The sequence below is a fragment of the Pan paniscus genome, chromosome 22 (assembly GCF_029289425.2).
Source record: "Pan paniscus chromosome 22, NHGRI_mPanPan1-v2.0_pri, whole genome shotgun sequence".
Classification (NCBI taxonomy): Eukaryota; Metazoa; Chordata; class Mammalia; order Primates; family Hominidae; genus Pan; species Pan paniscus.
Window position 1 is genome coordinate 35048637 of NC_073271.2, and position 14144 is coordinate 35062780.

Consider the following 14144-nt stretch of genomic DNA (forward strand, 5'->3'; position numbering starts at 1 on the left):
TAGCCACAGGGAACCGGAGGCTGGCAATGGCCTGGAATGGTTTAGAAGTCGATTTCCCGGAGCCTCCTGATGAAAGCCCAGCTGGTCAACCCCAGGACGGTGGTCTGTGAGAGCCACAGGAGAGAAACCAGCTGAGCCGAGCGGGCCTTTGGGCCTACAGGCCTGTGTCACAGGACGGTGGTGGGAGGGAGCCATCCGCCTCTGCCCACTGCCCTCTGTGACTCCAGCGCACTCGGGGTCCCACTTCCACACCCTCTGCAAAGGCCCTCGCAGCCTGCCCATGTCTCCGCCTCCTCCCCAAGGTCTCCCCTCCCGCCCGCTCCTCCAACAGATGGGCCCCTGGCTTTGCACTACTCCTCTTTTCTCCTCCTCGGGACTTTATTTTTATTTTATTTTATTTATTTTTATTCCGGTACCACCTCTCAGTGAGACCTACTGTCACCCCATCAGTGCCCTCTCCACCCTCCCCTGCTTTACTTCTCCTTATCATCCAGCATGCATCTATTCACCAATATATTATTTATCGCCTGGCTTTTCTACTAGGCAAATGATTCTCAACTGGCGGTGACATCGCTCCTCACTTCTCCCGGGGGACAGTGGCCAGTGCCCGGGGTCACTTTTGATTGTCACAATTGGAGGAGGCCCCTGACATCTGGTGAGTGGAGGCCAGGGATGCTGCTTAACATCCTTCAATGCACAGGAAGGCCCAGCCACAAAGCACGATCCAGCCCAAAACGCCGGCAGTGCCTCGGCAGAAATGTCACCTCCTACACCATCAACTCTGTGAGAGCGGGGATTTGTTTGTCACGACTGCGTCCTGGTGCCCAGACCAAAGCCTGCACATCACGGTGCTCCGTGGATGGGTTTGAAGGAGCGGACCTGGACCAGAGCGTGCTGTAGGCCACAGTCAGTGCCGGCCCACCCAGAACTGGCCACTCAGCGGTTACCCATCTCTATCGCTTTCTTTCCCAGAGTCGGAAACTTGGAACCACTTTCAACTTTTCCTCTTCTGCTTCCCCTCTAGCTTCCACAGGGGGGCCTCACTGCTGGGCAGGGGCCTCCGGGCTCCTCCATCCTCCTCCGCCCAGCTCTGCCCTCCCAGCGAGGAATCTCCTGTGGAACATGGTGGGATCTCATTGTCCCTGCTGCAGGAAGTGGAGCAAAGAAACCGAGGTAGGGGGCCAGGTTCAGTGGCTCATGCCTATAATCCCAGCACTTCGGGAAGCCGAGGTGGGCGGATCACCTGAGGTTAGAAGTTCAAGACCAGCCTGGCCAACATGGTGAAACCCCATCTCTACTAAAAATACAAAAATTAGCCGGGGTGGTGGCACACGCCTGTAATCCCAGCTACCTGGGAGGCTGAGGCAGGAGAATCACTTGAACGTGAGAGGCGGAGGTTGCAGTGAACCAAAATCGCACCACTGCACTCCAGTCTGGGCGACAGAGTGAGACTCTGTCTCAAAAGAAAAAAAGAAAGAAAGAAACCGAGGCAGGGCCATTTCTCTCCCTTCCTGCAGTTCCCTCCCTTTCCTTCCCTGGCTTACCTGGTGTTCATCAACATTCCAGAATTCTGCACTGAAGGAATCCCATGCAAGTCTGTCTCACAGTGGGAGAGCAAGGCCCCCTTTTTATTCACGCGGGCTCTGGGATGACCAGGGCCAGCATAGCATGATTTACACACGCTGCTTGAACCACATCAGTGAATGGAACAGCCCTGGAGTCATTGTAAACAAACCCAGATTCGCTGGACGCCCGCTGAGCTGAAAACCACAGGAAGAGGAGAGAAGACATACAAACCTGTTTCTCAAATGAGACTTTCTCCCAGAACCTAATGTTCAGGAAAAATCTTCCTAATTACTCGTTAATTGGTATATTATCAGCACTTTGTGCCAAGGATTCAGTGGGTAATTCCCATTATTTCTAGAGAGCAAGGTAATGCATCCACTCAGCCAGGCAGAGTGCACGCAGCTCTGGAACTGTCATCACTGAGGCCTGCGGGGCAGCCCCGTCCACGAGCCCAGTCCTCAGCCCTGCGGAAACACTGGGTGCGCTGTTGAAGCCAACTCCTGAGACTTGTATTTTTCCGACAATGTGAAAAAACATTTCATCATTCAGCCTGATTTTCATTTCTCACTTCTTGGGTATACATTTTTTGAAAATGGATTTTCCTCTTAAAGAATAATTTATTGTGTAAGTCAGTCTAATTCTCCTGCTCCGGAACTTTGTGTTTTGAACCTCTTGGTCATTCAAGTAAGAGCACTGGGGTAATTTTAGCATTGCTAATTGGCTTGATAAAGAAATGTATTTTAAACAACTATGATTCAGCACTTAATCATAGCATTTGATGATACTGTCATTACAAAAACCTCTATTCTCCATTAAAAATAATTAAACCATCTTGAAGTTTGACCATCCTATGTTGGTCTAAACTTTCTATATTTCCATATTACTTAAATGTTTATGGACAAGAGAACTGTGGTACATAAAGAGAGAGAGAGAGGGAGAGATGGAGAAGGAAGGAGAAGAGAGCATGCACCCTGGAACTTGGGTTTAAGTCCCAGCTCTTCCATCTGCCGACTATGTCTGCAGAACAGTCCTCACCCTCTGAGACCATTTCTTCTTCTCTGTGGGGAGGATGTGCTGGGACCACAAGGTATCAGGACAGCCCTGTCCCCAGGGGTAGGGAAGAATGACCTCAGAAGGAAATGAGAAGGAAGGGGCTCTGGGATAAGGCAGGGGTCTAGTAGGGTGTACCAAGCACTCCTGTAGGGCAGGAGCCCCAGGGACATATGTGGAAGCCCATATATCTTGGGGAATATGTGGAAGCGCATATATGACAAATGATCCCTCTCCTTCCTGGGTGTCTGCGCCATGGGACATGCTCTCGGAGGCAGCTTGCCAGAAGGGCCACCAGTCTCCAGTCTCTATTCAGGCAGCCCTCTACTTTAGCCCCCAAAACTTTTAAAAGGTAAAAGTCTGAAAGTCCAAGGATGAATTTACCTATTTTACCAGTTAGGATCGGGTTGACTGCAAGTATCATAGATACCAAATCACAGTGGCTTAAACAACGCGGGACTGGGTTTGGCTTCCTTTTCCCTGCAAAGTGTGGCAGAAATGATCCAGCTCCTCTTCACCGAGCCTGCAGGACCTGGCTTCTTCATTCTTCCACTTGGCCACCTCTAAGGTGAGGTCCTTGTCTCATGGTCCAACATGGCACCCAGCCACCACATCTGCATCCTCATCTACAGTGGGGCTTGTTGTTGTCACCTCATTGGCCAGAACCAGCCACATGTCTTCACGTAGTTTCAGGGGAAGCAGGGAAACATAGTGATTTCTTCTAGGCAGTCATGCGCCCAGCCAAAAATTCCACTCTATGGAAGAAGATTTGGGGGAAATATAGCAAATTCTGCCTCTCATATTAGGGTGCAGGGAAGTGGTAGTTCTGTTTCCAGAAAACAAAAATGCCTGTAATGATGGTTTCATAAGTGCTGGCAACTCAGTAGGAAGGGGAGAGCAGCAGGAGAGCCTGGCCAAGGGAGGTTGGTGCTGGTGTCACCTCCCTCCATCTCTCCTTTCTGGTAGCCAGTGCATCTCCCTACACCTCTGGAGAGGCCAAGACAGGCAGATGGGCAGCCATGTCCCCTCTACATGGACGCATTGGGTGCCTATAGCCAGGCTCGAGCAAAAGAGTCTGTCTTCTCCATTTTCCACAATGCAAGCCTTGTGGGGCTTCATCTCCAGTCCCTCCCCTCAACAAGCTCCCTCTGCAAGCCCTTTACCCTGAAGAGCGTCCACGGCACTTAGGGCTGCACAGGTCTTTGTTGAGGGAGCTGTCTTGGGCACCGTAGGAGGCTGAGCAGCACCACTGTCCTCTACCTACAAGATGCCAGGAGCACCCCTCAGTGTGACAACCAAAACTGTCTCCAGAAGGTGCCAAATGTCCCCTGGGGGGTAAAATTACACACACACCCTCCCTCAATGAGACTCACTGCCACAAACCCGGGACCAGCTATGTCTCCATCTCCAGGTGAAGCACCGATTTCCATAAGACACAAAGAAAGGAGGCAGGGCTGGAACCTCCTCTATCTGCAGTAGGGATGGTGTTTGTTGATGAAGGGGCACAGGATCTCAAAAGAAAAGGTGGGAAACTGGGGAGAGAGAGAGGCAGATAACAGAGGGAGTGCCACTAGAGACATGCTCATTTGGAGACCTCGGACTACAGCCATGGCTGCCGTGAGATGCAGGTGGCACAGGCGACACACCCCTTGCAGCACTTCCCACGTTTCATTATAATCTTGTTTCTTCAGTACCTTCTGCTTCTACAATTATGAGCTCCTCAAGGGCAGGTCTGGGTCTAGGTCACTGCTGCATCCCCCGTGCTAGGCAAGTACTTGACCCTTCACTGGTGCTTAATATTTGATGAATCAATGAATGAATCAATGGGCGGATACTTATTTCCCCACTAAAGGGACTGTTTCATATCAAAAATATGTGGTTTAAACAACACCAGGCAGAAGGCACTCAACTATGTAACATTTCCATATGCCAGGCACTAATCCAAGGGCTTTGTATGAAGTAGCTGATTTCATTCTCAAAGCAACCCAAGGAGGTGGAGTACTATTGTTACCTCCACCTCCAGGAAGGAGAGTGAGACACAAAAGTTAAGTAACTTGCTCAAGGTCATATCGCTAGTAAGTGATAGAGCCAGGATAGAAGCCCATATCAATCATTTTACTCCCAGGTTATGCGGATTTTTCGATATTTACTCTGCAATACTGCCTTTTTGTCAAACAATAATACAATGCTGACATGTGTTGCCTGTCCTGCCTCCTTTCCTTCCCAAACTGCTCTCCCTCCCTTCTACACAGGTCTCTCCAGTGGATGTCATGGCCATGTGATCCACTTCACCCACCCTAGAAGTGGGCAGTCACTCAGGCCTATGAAATTGTCCCACCCCAGTCCCACCCCAACACACTGTGATTGGCCCAGAGCTGGCCCAATCAGAGTTCTTTGGGGGAACTGAAATGGAGCTTAAGGTAAGAGGTCACACTTGGTCTGGAGGTCCTACTATGTAGTCACAGAAATTACTAGGGACCATCTTGAAGCCATATGAAGAAAATCTGTGAAACTGAAGATAAGTAGAGGCAGCTACAGCTGAGACAGTCGTCTCGATGATGTCATCTGAGACTCTGGATCCAGCTGGACCCAAAGCCCCTCCTTTCCTTCTGCCTTCCCTTTTTTCTTAAGCCAGTCTGAGCTCAGTTTTTGTCACCTGCATCTGAATAAGTCCTGACCCAAACAAATATCTAGATAGTATTAGTTGACTCTATGAAGGCCTAGTATCTATGGACCAAAATGGTCTTGATTTTATTTAATTTCTATTAATTGAGTGAGATGCTCTTTAATCCAGCATTTGCATCTCCTCAGCATGAACATGAAGAACAGAAACAAGGGCAGACCTTATTTCAAAATGGAATCTCAAGATATGTTTGGCTTCCGGGGGAAAAAAAAAATGCCTTATTGACTTTAGCATGAAGGATGGGCTTCGTGGCATCTTCACCCCCAAGCATCAGTGCTCCGTGCTTGTTCTGAACGACAGAACAGGGCCTCATCCATACCACTGATTCAACACAGAATGTATGGCTCATTTCCTTTGCTTCAGAGAAAGCATTTAAATGGTAAGATCGGTGAAACTCTCAATGACTTTTGCATTTTCAACACCTTTGTAAGATCTACCTCAAGGCTGATAGCATACATGCTCAAGAAGTAGTATTGATTGATTGAAAGAACATAGGTGACAGGTGTCAGATACATGAGATGGTTCTTTGATTTTGAACCACGTATTATTAACCATGAGTATCCACTGAAAAGCTTCTGATTATAAGCAATTCTTAGTTTCACGTTTTAAGCTGGAGAATAATCGTTTTGTATTTATTATGAAAATTTGCTGTATATGAAACAACTCAAGTTACAGCAAAGAAAACTCAAAAAGTGCAAATGATCAAAAGCTTAGAGATGATGGAAGGGAAAACTTCTCATTGTAATCCAAATAATACCAGCAATTTTTAATCGGCTCATTTGTGTTCCAGAAATGCAGGATGATTCAGAAAGGTGAAGTGCTTAGGATCTCAGAAACATTTCTTTTTATCTTTGGCTTTTTAAAACACTTAATATGGTTTGCCTGTGTCCCCACCCAAATCTCATCTTGACTTGTATTTCCCATAATCCCCTCGTGGGAGGGACCCAGTAGGAGGTAATTGAATCATGGGGGTGCTTACCCCCATGCTGCTGTTCTCATAAGATCTGAAGGTTTTAGAAGGGGCTTTTTCTCCCTTTTCTCGGCACTTCTCCTTGCTGCTGTCATGTGAAGAAGAACATGTTTGCTTCCCCTTCCACCATGATTGTAAGTTTCCTGAGTCCTCTCCAGCCCTGCAGAACTGTGAGTCAATTAAACCTCTTTCCTTTATACCCAGTCTTAGGTACGTCTTTATTAGCGGTGTGAGAACAGACTAATATAACACTCAAACACAGTCTCAGAGATATCATCCCAGTGTTTTAGCTTTTCTGTTTGCATTAAAGAGTGGATATTTTATCATAACATGCATATTATTTCTGATTCATAGAACAGGAATGGAGCAACCAAAACAAAAGCTTTGGTTAATGAAAAACTTCATTGGCAGGAGAAAAAACTTCCTAAGTACAGCAAGTTTCCATATGTTTACCATAAAAGTAACCTAGACTCCACCTTGGAGCATGTAAATATACAGACTGTTCATTGTATATGTTGGCAATGGTTTAAAAAAAAAAAGAAGATTTGGACACATATCCTATTAAAATGTAATTGCCACTTTTATCATTTGCTCAGATAACATATGAAAGGACTGGTACACGTTCATCAAGGAAGTAGTCATTTTATTACAGTCAAGTGATGGGATGATGTATCGTGCAACATGCCCTGCCTTCCTGGTTTATGGGACAGTTAGAGTACATTGCCCATGAGTGTTATCTACACACAGCTGTAAAGAGCTCTTTAAAGACCATCCAGAAACATCAACTAGTTAAATATCTCTATGTATAAGTTCACGTGTGTATATTTTTCAATTTCCTAATTACGTTTGTTTAAGAGCAAACCCAGTTGAGTATCTTTAGACCCAAAAGTTGGATTTCAACTCTGAATCTAAAGTGAAATGGGAACTTTCCCCAGGGTTGAAACTTACATCCAGGGCAACTCCTAGAGATCCTATGAAGCCCTAAGAACCACAGATGTTAGAGTGAGATTCACCCGATTTTTGATGGAGTGATTGATTCCCCTGTGCTCAGGACTGGGCTGAAAGCAGCATCTATTCCTAAATTCTGCTAGATTCTACAAGATGTTTTGTTTTTGTTTTTCTTCTTTTTACCATGAGGAAGTGGAGTCAGGTGCTGACCTTCAGGCCTTTGAACTTGCCTTAGCTACCAGCATTTTTCAAACTTCAACACTGTGACCATCACCTGGGGAATCTCATGACAATGCAGACTCTGATTCAGCAGGCTGAGGGTGGGAGGAGGCAAAGGGGAATCCATCCCATTTGTCCACAGCCTTCCCATTGGAACCTAAGTCCCGCATGCCTAGAAACTCCCTTGGCCAAAATTTCTCTGAAGATAAATAAAATGGCAAGAGCCAGGGGCGCTTGCCATTTTCATCTGCCAAATGAGGTTATAGAAGACTCTGTTTTAGAAGGGCCACAGCCCAGAGGTCTAGGTGATGCTGAAAAATGACACGTGGCCGATTCCCAAAGAAATGACAGAATTTCCCATCTAGCAAAGATACCAGAAAGCTGAACTCACCTTTCATCATTTTTAAAAAAGGATAACGTCTTTGGGAAGCTTTTCTTCCCATGAAATCTTACTGCCTTCCCAGGGTATCAAATATTTAAAGTACAGCTGTGCTCATCGAAGGAGAGAAAAGACAGGGGTAGGTAAAACCTTTCTCCTGCCCTGTAGGGGCCTCTCCCCAGAATTCCTCAGGACCCACAGAGGAAAGCTGAAATGCTTGGATTTAATACAATGCCCCATTTTTTTTTAACTGAGCTGAACATAAAATTAAGCATTTTAAAAAGAAAGATTCGGTACATTCACAACATTGTGTGACCACAACCTCTATCTAGTTGCAAAAACATTTTCATCAACCCCAATAAGCCCCAAACCCATTAAGCAATCAATCTCCAGTCCCTCCTCCCTTTACCCCATAGCACCACCAATTTGCTTCCTGTGGGTACAGGTTTACCTATTCTAGTATTTCATATCAATGGAATCGGACAATATGTGCCTTTTTAGATCTGTCATCTTTCACTTAGCATAATGTTTTCAAGGTTCATCCACACTGTAGCACATATCAGGAGGTATTCCTTTTTATGGCTGAATAATAATCTATTGTAGGGAGACATTCATCTCCCCATTGATGGACATTGGGGTTGTTTCCACCACCTTTTGGCTACTGCGAATTACTGTGTCTCTGAGCATTAGTGTGTAAGCACTTGAGTTTCTGTCTACAGTTCTTTTGGGCATATACCTCCATGCTCCAATGCTATAGATGAAGAACCAGGCCACAAAAGATGTAGTGACTTGGCTAGGCTTACTCAGCAAGCTCATGGCTATGCTGGACCCCAGGTCACCGAGTACCTGCTCCAGCTTCTACTGAACCCCAACATTCCATGAGAGCTTGGACTTGGCCCCACCTCTCCACTTATGGCAATGCCAGTTCCCTGGCTGGGAAAGCCCTCTCTGGTTTTCTTTCCCTTCCAAATCTTCCCACTCAGATCTCAGCACTCTATCCTCCTTCCCCACAAGGTGTTCCCTGACCACCCACAGCCCTTCCACTTCTTCCTCTAATTTCCAGTCTTATGATAATCTAATTATAAGTCCACATGGCACACAGTGTGTTTCACCGGTAATTTGGTGACTTGTGTTGATAGTAAGATATTTGAGGACAGGAGCTTAGCAAATCTTTATGACAGATTAAATACATGGGCAGAGGCCTGCAGAGCCAGATGGGTGACTTCATCTGGTCTGCTGGCATCCACTTTGGCTGACATGACTAGCAATGTTACAGTCACTATACAGTTGACATGACGACATTCAACAGCACCAAAAGGTCTAAACAGTGCTTTAGATCACCTAGCTGGTGATGTTCACAACAGCGAAGTCACCAGGAATATGCAAAGACACAACAAGTCTTGTCAACACCACCTTGCCACAGCTGGAGCCACTAAATATGTGGACAGAGTCCTGGCCCAAGAGTATAGCCCAGGAGAGGAATGGACATCCCTCTCCCCACCTTTGAGTAGAAAATGACCAGTGAGCCTGGCACGATGGCTCACGCTTGTAATCCCAGAACTTTGGGAGGCCATGGTGGGCAGTTCACCTGAGGTCAGGAGTTTGAGACCAGCCTGGCCAACATGGTGAAACCCTGTCTCTACTAAAAAATACAAAAATTAGCCAGGCATGGTGGCAGGTGCCTGTAATCCCAGCTACTCAGGCGGCTGAGGCAGGAAAATTGCTTGAACCTGCGAGGCGGAGGTTGCAGTCAGCCAAGATTGTGCCATTGCACTCCAGCCGGGGCAACAGAGCGAGACTCCATCTCAAAAAAAAAGAAAACAAGAAAATGACCAGTGAAGGCAACACGAAAGAGATCAATGACGTCGTCAATTACAGGATCATGCTCGATTATCTAAAACTCAGTTTACCCTGTTGTAGGACTTGATCTTTCATAGAGATTGTTATTACAGAAGTATTTTAAGGACTTTAGAAATATGCCAGTAAAACACACACTTTTTTTTAAATTCATTCCAGAGATTTCCATTCCCCAATGAGGTCCTCATCAGAGTCATCAAAGGAGCAGCACATCCAAGAAAGTCCAAAAGAGTTAGATTTTTTTTAAATGATGCATTAGAAAACCTGACCCCAACCCCTGCCTTTCTTTGTCTACTTTATCACATTTGTAGGTTTAGGAAAAAAGTTTTTCAGTCTCAAAACTTTTGGAAAAAATAATGTCCCACTGTCTTTCATATCAAAAAGAAACGACAAGTGTGTTGATCATACAGAGCCAATCTCCTCTTCACATAATGAATAAAGAGAAGTTTCCATTCTTTTAGCCACAAAACAGGTCATTTTCTTCAAAATGTACACACTAAAACAATAAACACTTATGCTTCCAAGGGAGAATAGAAAGATAAGAGCAGGAGACATATGTGTGTCTTGATGGTGGGTGCCGGTGTATCCTGGGAGCTTAACCCTCACTGCAGATTTAATATTCACAAAAGCCCAGTGAGGTGGGTACTATAATCTCTGTCTAACGGTGAGAAGATCAAGAAACTAAGGCTTGGGGAGAATAAGTCATGAACACCAACTTCCCATGTTAGGAACGGTGGGTTCAGGGTAGAAATCTCAAAGTTCAGCTTTTCCCACCACACTTGAAAGGAATTAGTAGAAATTAATGGCTTTACAGACCTCACAGCCACCAGTTCTGCTGTGGGGCTGCATTTTGCCGTGGGACCTCCCCTGCATCTGTCCTCTCCACATGTCTTGTGTCAGGCCCTGGAGAAGCACAAGGTGCCACGACCTCTTCACCTGCTGAGCAAGCCCTGTCATTGAAGCAACCAGGTGCTCACACGTGTTGTGAACACAAGACTCCAATAAGGGGACACCTGTGTGTATCCAATTTTCTACCAGCAGCAGCTTATCCACTGGGCATGAAAGGGAGGAAAACTACTCAGCCAGTCATTAGGTAAATAGTCACTGCTTATCTCAATGCAAAAAAACAAGCGCGCTTCTGCAGGAGTAAAAGGAAGTGTGGAAAGGTGAAGAGAGCAAGGGGCAGGAAGCAGACAGTTCAGAATCGGGAGCCTTCTTTGCTTGTGTAGACAAGCTACTCACACTCTCTTAGCCTCGACTTTCCTATCTGTGAGTGGGACTGGCAATCAAACCACACTACTATAAAAAGGATACGTTTGCCCAAAATAGCCAACAGGTGGAAGCAAACAGGCGAATAGATAAACAAAATGTGGTCTCTACATACAATGCAATATTATTCAGCCTTAAAAAGGAAAGCGCTTCTGACACAGGCTACACCATGGATAGTCCTTGATGGCATATTGCCGAGTGAAATGAGCTAGTCACAAAAAGACAAATACTGTATGATTTCAACTTACATGAGGCACCTGGAGGAATGAAGTCCATGGAGACAAAGTAGAATGGTGTTTGCCAGGGGCTGTAGGGAATGGGGAGTTAGGGTTTCACGCATAGCAAATTTCACTTTTGCAAGACAGAAACAGGCCTGGAGATGGATAGTGGGGATGGTTGCACAGCAGTGTGAATGGACCTAGTATCATAGAACTCTCCGTAAAAATGGTTAAGTTGGAACATTTTACGTTATGTGTACTTTACCACAATGGAAATTAATAATGCTAAAAAAATAACATGTTTGCCATGATTCTGTCACTGTTGCTGAGGAGAGAAAAGAAACGCCTTGTACTGTGGACCCAATCAACTCAAATTAGAATCTCTTGGGATGGTGCCCAAGCACAGGCATGTTCTAGAGGCTCTATCACACCCACGCCAGAGCTGAGCATCACCCAACGAGCCGAGTGCTCAGGTCACATTAGTGACTCATGTCCCTCAGCCTGACACTTACTCATGTTGCTGCAAAACAGCAGGATACATTGGGAGCACCCAGGCATCTGTGTGCATTGAATTAACTTTTACTTAGTTCAACTCGAGAAACATTTCTTGCCTACCAACAGGGCTGGCATCACAGGCACCTGCAGGTAGTGCCACAGCAGGCGCCCTCGGAAGGCCCTGCTCGTGGTTTAATGCTCAGTGGCTGCCATTTTGAAATTCTTAACGATTTTTGAACAAGGAGTCCTGCATTTTCCTTTTGTACTGTGGGCCCTGCAAATTGTGTATTTGATTCTGCCTACAAAACCAGATCCTGTTCTAGGCCTGGAGAAGCCAGAGATTAAAGGCAAAGTGGCTATGGAGAGGCCATAGGCGGCAGAATGCCCAGGGCAAGCTGAGGCCAACCCCATCAGGACCTCCTGGTCCACCACTCACCCCACCCCCTTCGCCCGGAGAGCCAGACATGGATTTGCCTGCAGAGGAGGGAGGAGGAGAACCCCTGACTGTGGGTGGATATAAACAAGCTCATGACGAGTGATAAGTAACATATACAACAGGAACAATGATGCAAAACATCGGTGCACGTTGGGCTTTAGGACAGGGCAAAACTATACACAAAGCAGGCATCTAAGAAGCTAAGTTCTGAGTTCTCAGCTCACCCCATGCTCACTCTTCTTGCCAGCATTCATGGAACATCCACCATCGTGCACCGGAGTCCCTGCAGCTTCCAGTCTCAATAAGCCATGGCCGCAAATAAGCACCACCTACCACTTACTGAAAGCTTCCTTCGCGCCAGGCACTGTGCTGAGTGCTTTATATAAGCAGCCGCAAGTGCTTCCCATCATGGCTTCCTAGCTGGCTATTAATTGAACTGTTTTACAGATGAGGACCAGGAATGATCAGAGAAACCAAGGAACTTTCCCAAGATTACGTAGCCAGTTAGCAGGTGATCAGATGTGAACTTGGGTCTTTTGCTTTGAAATCTGTTACTTTGCCCTTCAATGTAAAATACCCTTAGGTTGAACCACATGCAGTTGGTGTTTGGCCGAATACTGTCAATTTCATCAGGCAGTGTGTGATGCAGCTGAAACTGAGACCATCCATAAGCCCTGTGGGAGGCCAGTGAACCCACAGATAAATCCAGATCACTCCCCGTTCTGTAAATCAGCGTGCCGGGCAAACAGCTCTCTTAAGCAGGGAAATGAAGGGAATAAAGAACAAACAAGTGGGAAGCTCTGTAAGAACAATATCCTGTGAGCAAGCTGAATGAAAGCACCTGCCTTCCTCCCTCAGCCCAAGCCAGCTTGCTTAATAAATTAGATTGCTTGTTTGTTAGAAGCACCTTTTTAAAAGGTGAGTGTAGACAGCTGCTCTCCAGATAATGACACTAAGCAGAGCTGTTGCTACCAAGCCATGCTAGAGATAAGGCTGCTTTCCCAGAAATACATTTTGGGGCAGGGCAAATTGAAAGTGCGTACTTCTCAGGTAATAGGTAATAAACATTCCGTTTTGGAGCTTTCTATATTGAGCTTCTGCACCTGGTCGCTGGAAGGCTATGGTGTCAGCACCAAGCCTGCAGATTGCTTTGTATATCAGCCGCCCCTGTTTTTCCCCAGTAAAATACCACTCCCGGCTTGGCCGCCAGCTCCTTCCTCTTTCTTGGTGGAAATCTACTGCTTTCTTAAACTGGTGCATGGAAAATTACATGGTCAGCGCCACACTCGGGGCTAGAAAAGCACACATCCCACAGTGATTTCAAATGATCCAGCCTTTCATCATTAAAAAATAAATTCTGTGGGTGAGGAGAAAAGAATCGTGAGGCCCCTAAGCAGGTGACTCATTTCAGACAGAAATGCCAAAGCCATTTCTGAACAGATGGGTTGACAGGACACTTAGCAAATGCTGCTTTTAATTCTTTCTTGCACTCATTCATTCATTCAACAAATATTCCCCCAGGCTTATGGAGCACGGGGCACCACTGTAGGCACTGGGGAAGTAGCTGCCAAATACAAAATAAAACCCAAAAAATCCCTTCTTCCCTGGAGCTTCCACTGTACAGGTGGAGACAGAGAGGAAACCGATAAGGAAACTCTAAGAGTTATGGGGTAAAGACAGCTGGGGGGGCGGTGCGGGTGGAGGGGTTGCCTTGGTGGAAAGGTGATCTTAGAGCAAACAGGGAGAGAAGGTGCAGAGGGAGCTCTGTGGTTACCTGGGGGGAAAATGGTCCTTCTACACAAAGGGAGTGGGAAGGGCCTAGGGGGAAGTAGGGCCAGCTTGAGCCTGGGAGCCCTGTGGCTGTGGGCATGGAGTAAATGGGGACGAGCAGGTGAGAGGTGAGGCAGGTACAATGAGGCCAGGTGGCCACCAGGAGCACCTTGACTTTGCCTCTGAGTGGGATGGCACTCACTGCTCTGTGCAAAGGAAAGTCATGACTGGACTTGCTTTTTGCCAGACACACTTTGAGGCCAAGAGGGAGCAGGGAGAGGAAT

General features: G+C 46.5%; 1 long non-coding RNA gene across 2 annotated transcripts in view; it reads right to left on the reverse strand.

The window, feature by feature from the left end:
- Positions 1–12413, reverse strand: part of LOC129394959 (uncharacterized) — a 114593-nt gene extending 102180 nt beyond the window's left edge. For both annotated transcript variants that reach the window (XR_008622408.1, XR_008622409.2), the window contains exon 1: positions 12315–12413. This is a non-coding gene — a long non-coding RNA (uncharacterized LOC129394959). The remainder of the gene's footprint in view (positions 1–12314) is intronic.
- Positions 12414–14144: the final 1731 nt, after the last annotated feature.